The 6,557-nt window shown below is 34.1% G+C and overlaps 1 protein-coding gene across 6 annotated transcripts in view; it reads right to left on the bottom strand.

Moving 5' to 3' along the window:
• Positions 1-6,557, bottom strand: part of LOC117176429 — an 86,573-nt gene that overhangs the window by 51,037 nt on the left and 28,979 nt on the right. The gene's annotated exons all lie outside the window — the stretch shown is intronic.

The raw sequence follows: 6,557 nt of genomic DNA on the forward strand, positions 1-6,557 counted from the left end.
TATCTAGTCGGGAGTGGTGCTGACTGAAAACAGATGATTTGGAGCGATTCGCGCGCCATTTGTTGGTCATTCTAAGGACTTATTGAACTACCCTCGTATACTAACAGCTGCTCTCTTGGCTCCTCTTCTAAAATCGCCGAAATCCGTCCAAGTGTTTGCGCATCGCCAGATCGCATTTCGCGCACGCCTTTCTGCCAGCACAAATTGAATTTCATTAGCACGCGAATGAAAATCATCCCAAACTCGACATACCTGTCAGTTAATTATCATATTATTTGTATATCAGATATGAGATACTGAGTTTAAGTTCCATTTCTGGTTGAAATTAAGTGACTTACTTAATTTAATGCAAAAATGAAATTCATCTACATTTAAAATTCATCATCTTGTATTACTGTGTATGTAACGTAACAGTCCGTGTTTAAACATTTATTACTCCTAAATAATAAGAGATATAGAAATTATTACAATTATAAATAATGTTGCTTGAAATGTATTCTTTTAGTGACATGCATATGAAATATCCAAAATACCTAATTCTATGTATTTTCAAAAATTTCATGTCAAAATATGCGATAGAATGTAACGTAACAGTCCGTGTTTTCGGCCATATACAATATACAATCAGAAAAATAGTTGTGAAGTAGCATGAGATACCAATTTGATAAAAAAGTGGACACCTCGGGCCCGATGTTTGGAAATTTTTGAAATTTTAAAAATAAGCAATTGTTTAAATAATTACATGAAGTTTCAAAAAAATTTATTAATCGAAAAAAGAACAATTATTATATTTCACTCAGAACATACGATTACTTTTTACATTTTTTGTAAACAAAATTGTTTAAATAAGTTACATTTATTTAAACATTAGTGATGATATATTTCAACCAAAATTTCAGAAATTGTTGAAAATTAACAATAATACGTAAAAATGTATTTTTTTAAATTTTTGGTCATATTTGGAGCGCTGCGAGTTGGGGGGGGGGGGGGGAAAAATAAAAATTATCAGTATCGTTCCATTTCGTAAACACTCCTCTTCAACCTTGAAAAAATTTGGCACATTTTGATCAAACCCTGAAGTATGAGTTCAATTTTTAAAAAATCCCAAATTCTCCTACGTTCATTAAATGGGCAATTTCAAATGCCCGCTGCACGTAATGACATTTGAATTTCGAAAAAAATATAGACTTTCTTTCTCCGGAGATGGAAACTTTGGAGGGGGGGGGGGGGGGGGGGGGGGGGGGGGGGGGGGGGGGGTGACCTGGCCTCTAGAGTGAAAAAAATGGTTGCAATGCATTTTTGGACCATCCTAGGGTAGTATAGTTAGTATAATATTTTACTAACTTTGCACCCGACAGAATTACGTGCAAGGTGAATCTCGACTCCGGAAAAGTTCAGATGTCAAGCCATTTCAAGCTCGAATAGCACTCGGATGGGTGGACCATCTGCGACCTAAGACTAAGTTGTTCATTCGTTCCGTTTTAACTAATATCAAGCGGGAGATTTGACACCGAGGATGATTATGTGCAGTTTTCCTCATTCGTGGCCAAGCGCCCAGGCAAATGAGAGTACTTCTATCAAACTCAAGGCAGCCGCGGGTTATTACTGATTGTGATTAAATTCATACAGTGATTCTAGGCTCACCTTAGGCAAAGAAAAATGTTCACAGGCCCACGCACAGTCGTCTGACTGTAAATGTACTCATGTTATCCGTTAAACTGCACTATGGGTCTCTAAAACCCACGGTCTACTTTGCGCTCTAATAAACTACAGGGTTGGCCATATTCGAAGAAAAGATTTGACAACACTGTAACTTTTGACAGAGATGACAGATCGAGTAATGACGTAGTGCGTTTAAAGCATCAGTCTAAGGAAATTTTTGCCATGGAGCAGTACACTCCACGTGAACGCTCTCAGATTGTTGAAATTTACATTCAGCAAAGCAAGTTAATTGTGAAAACTCAACGTGCATGGAGACTGGACACTGGCCCGTACGAGTGCGATATTTTCATCCGATCGCCTTGGACGCTTTTTATTTGGACACTTGGGATTAGTAAGTGCCTCACCTGATGAAAATCTTTCATACAAACGATACAATGTAGTCGCAGAAGGCGCAGTTTTCACCTTGTTTTGTTGAATGTAAATTTCAACAATCTGAGAGCGTTCGCGTGGAGTGTACTGCTCCATGGCAAAAATCTCCTTAGACTGATGCTTCAAACGCGCTACGTCATTACTCGATCTGTCATCTCTGTCAAAAGTTACAGTATTGCCAAATCTTTTCGTGGAATATGGCCAACCCTGTATACTACACTGACAAAATTATATCGTAATTCCTGCGCTATATATCGTAAATATCGTATTATAATAGCGCAAAATCGTATATTGCAAGTTTTTACATTATATACCGATAATTGTGCAATCTATAACGTAAGAATTTAAATTTATTAAGCTATCACACTGTATTTCTTCTTTTGTGATCTCGCTAGGGTTCGAGTAGTCAGCAAACAATCACAGAAAAAATTAACGATAAAGTTTACATCGATTGCAGGTGAAAGATTCACCGAAACAAAAATTAACCTTGCCAGATAAAATTTACATTAATTGAAGATAATTTCCGATTTTGAACCTTGCCTGGATAATTTATCATCTTATAATCGCCCCATTTTTATTCGAGGTATAGCGACAATTGCGACGCCAGCGTTATCCAGCATCGTTTAACTTCATTAAATTTGAGAGAAATGGGGATTTTCCCATCTATCAGTTAATTTTGCGCTTTTGCTAAATGGTATTAAATAAGTTGTAATTCGTCTACAATAATGTGATTTCTTTCAAAGGAAATATATCAGTAAGAAAAAATTTGGTGTGTATTTTCTGTTGTTGATTCTACATGTTTTACCGAAATTTGCTCACTTCAGCGCGACACAGTGACGAGTTCAAAATTATTTCCCTAACCTCAGTGAAACTTTCGCCGAAATATCTTTAATCATTAACCGTTGCAGGTCTTACCTGCAGCACATTTTTACTTTTTTCTGTGATTGTTTTAAATCTGGTGTCCCGATTTATAGCTCGAACTCACTCATACTCTCCCTTTTTCCCATTGCTGCTAAGAACGCAGGCGTAGCAGACGACAGCAACACAATTTAACTTTATTTTTTTCTGTGATATTAGTGCATTTTAATATCATACAAAGCACCGGGACCTGATTGTACGTTATCATATTGCGCTTTCTTGCAATATAGATGTTTTGCGATATCATTGTGCGATATATTTTTCTCCGTGTAAATTCGAAAAAAATGAGAATGTGTCGACATCCGGCGGTTAATGAAGTTTCTGCCTAAAGTAGACGTTAAAAAATCGGTGGGTGCTCAACACCCAGTGTTCCCGGCAGTGGTTAAAAAAGGAATTTTTGAGAAACTTTTTTTCTTCAAATAGTCTTAATTTTTTTTCAATTTTGAACGTAAGTTTATGATTGTAAATTGTAATCTATAAAAGGCTTGTTAGCCAAATCGTTCTCGTAGGCAAATAAATGTATGTCTATTTTTTTATTTTCAAAACAATATTTTTAGAACTCGCTCTGAGGCTTCTAAGTTTCCTGATTTGAAATAAAGAAGTCCTTACACCAGCTACAGGTTTAACCCAGAGAACGGCTATAGATTTATTAACTTATTATTACTCTGCCATTCAACTCATTGTCAGTGACCGTATTTTGGGACCAAGCAAATACGGTGCACAATGAGAGGCCCGACCGAGGGTCAACTTTTTTTGCAGCCGTCCACCTGCAGTTACTTCAGCCGGTGTTCAACTTAATTGTGTCAATTTTCATCAGCTTTTCTTGCTCTTTACTCAATGTAAATTATACTTTCAATCATTTTTCTTTTAGTAATCTATTCTCAATAGCCTAAAGAATGTCTCTTCAAAATGTCAAGTTGCACAATTATATCTGAGGGTCACAATGAGCCTCCAAATATTTCCATGTTATGCCATTTTTGATATACCTAAAACTTTTTCATAATATATAATAAATGAAATAAAATTTACTTTTAATTTCCTGTCCAAAATCGAAGAAATAAAAATTGGAAACATTTTACATGTTATACCTCATAAGTCATAAAAATGGCCAGAGCGAGTTCTAAAAATATTTCGTTTTTAAAATAAAAAAATAGGCATACATTCATTTGCCAACGAGAAAGATTTGGCCTTTTAGTCCGGAAGCCACATAGAAGAGGTGGTATGCCCTAAAAGGTCCCCGAAAATTTTTTGATGCATATTGTGCAAAATGGTCTCCTGAATCCAACGGTATGAGCTGCTTTCGCAAACTGACGGTTTGATTATGTTAAGACACATGAAATTTCTTTGGCACATTTTTGCATCTGATTGATAGTTTATATAAAAAAACCGCAAACAAGATTTGCAACAAGGTTTCTTTGAACCCGATTGTAGCCGACATTTATTAAAATTTTCGCATTTTGTTTTCTCATTCTGCCAAAGGAACCATAGAGGGAAAACGTTTGTCTAAGACTTTTTTCCGTATCTCGAATAGTTTATTTAAAAATAAATAAATTAAGTTAAAGGAAAATATATCGTTAAATATCAACAGGAGTAGTAAATATTAACCGATTTTTTTTCAATCTTATTTTGATTTTCTCGAAATAATATAACGAGGATAATTCAGCCTATTTAAATTACATTAATGAATATTGTACACAATTTTGATTTTTCTCAATCGACACTCTTGTAACAATGGTAAGATATTTGGACCTTTTGCTTTCTTAGTCATGGCTAGCTGATTAGTGCCGCTCGAGTGGACGCTTTCTTGCCTGACCCGCCCTTCCCATTATTTGAAATTGGAGCCTGCGGAGAAAATCAAAATTTTGTACAATATTAATTGATCTAATTTCAATAAGTTGAATTAGCCTCGTTGTATTATTTCGAGAAAATCAAAAAAAGATTAACAACAATCGGTTAATATTTACTCTCCCTATTGATATTTCACGATGTTTTCCTTTAACTTTATTTTTTTATTTTTAAATAAACTATGCGAGATACGGAAAAAAGTCTTAGACAAACTTTTTCCCTCTATGCTTTCTGTATCAGAATGAGAAAACAAAGTGTGGAAATTTTAATAAATATCGGCTACAATCGGGTTCAAAGAAACCTTGTTGCAAGTCTTGTTTGCGGTTTTCTTTATATAAACTATCAATCAGATGTGAAAATGTGCTAAAGAAATATCATACTTTTATATATATTTTGCTCATTTTTATACAAATTTGGATGCATTTTATGTATGAATAAATTGGTTTCCATATAAAAAATGTATTGTTTGATTTAGTCATAAAACTGAGCTTTCATTTGCCAAAATAAATACCCTTTTTAAAACCATTGCATTAATTTTTTACTGAAAGTATAGTATTTCAAGAGCATATCACTGCAGTTTTAAGTAAAAAAATTAGAATATACGTCAGTTGCAAATTTTTTTAGCAAAAAAACTCATTTTTCCTATTTTTTTTCAAATACGAATTTTTAAAACTAATGTACATTAAATATATGGTTATAATACAAATTAAATTTTAAAGAAGACGTGTTAATATGTATCTGATAATTTTTTTGTAAGAAAGTACTCAATACCGGCTACACAAAACACGTCTGAATACGCTGGGTCTTAAACACCCAGTGTGCTGTTTACGTAATTTTTTTTAGCTTTGTAGTTTAAGGGTTACAGGGCTTAAATGATGTTTTAACAATGAGGATTACCATTTACAGATATTTGTTTCATGCGGTTTTTAAATAAAAAGGCATATTACTAGGGTTTACAGCACTTAAATGAACCAGCCGTACAAGAAAATAATAATTAATTAAAACAAAAATTTATTTTAAAGAGAAGCCAAGTCTCACAAAAACATTGATGATGTAAAAAGTTCCGCCAAGTAAGAAGTTATCTAACATTTTTAATTACAGAAATGGAAAACTTAACGCGATTATTATTATTAAATATTAAAAAAAAGGAAAAATATCTCCAAGTTTGCATTGTTTCCCTTTTAATACATTCTCAAAATTTCTGTCACTTGATCAATTTAAAAACTCTGACTTCTTTTAGAATTGCTTGGCAAACTGATTTCACAAATTGTATTGATAGTACTGTTAACTTTTTGCTTGGCGGAATTTTTCGCAATGTAGATGAGTTTGGTGAAATAATCTTACTAAAAGTAGTAAATGTAAATCAATCAACAGGAGAGGGTTCGTGTTTAGACTTACAGAGCTTACAATTAGAGGTAGCCGGTAGATAGATATAAGGGCAAGCGTGGGAGAGGATCTTTTAGTAGAGCTCGAGCAGCGACTGGTGGCGGGAGTGATTGTGGCTTCTGTGATTGCCACTATAAGCGAGGTGAAAACGAAAGCTCTGAAACTGTGCACTTCAGTCTCCGGCGAAAAGTCGGACAGAAGCAAACAGAGCATATATTATAAGCCTTAATTAAAATTAAAATGGTTTTAATTTGGTACAAGTCAACACAATATTAAGGACATATGTATATAACTCTTGGAAGTATTTTCTTGTATAT

This window comes from Belonocnema kinseyi, chromosome 1 (genome assembly GCF_010883055.1).
Source record: "Belonocnema kinseyi isolate 2016_QV_RU_SX_M_011 chromosome 1, B_treatae_v1, whole genome shotgun sequence".
NCBI lineage: Eukaryota > Metazoa > Arthropoda > Insecta > Hymenoptera > Cynipidae > Belonocnema > Belonocnema kinseyi.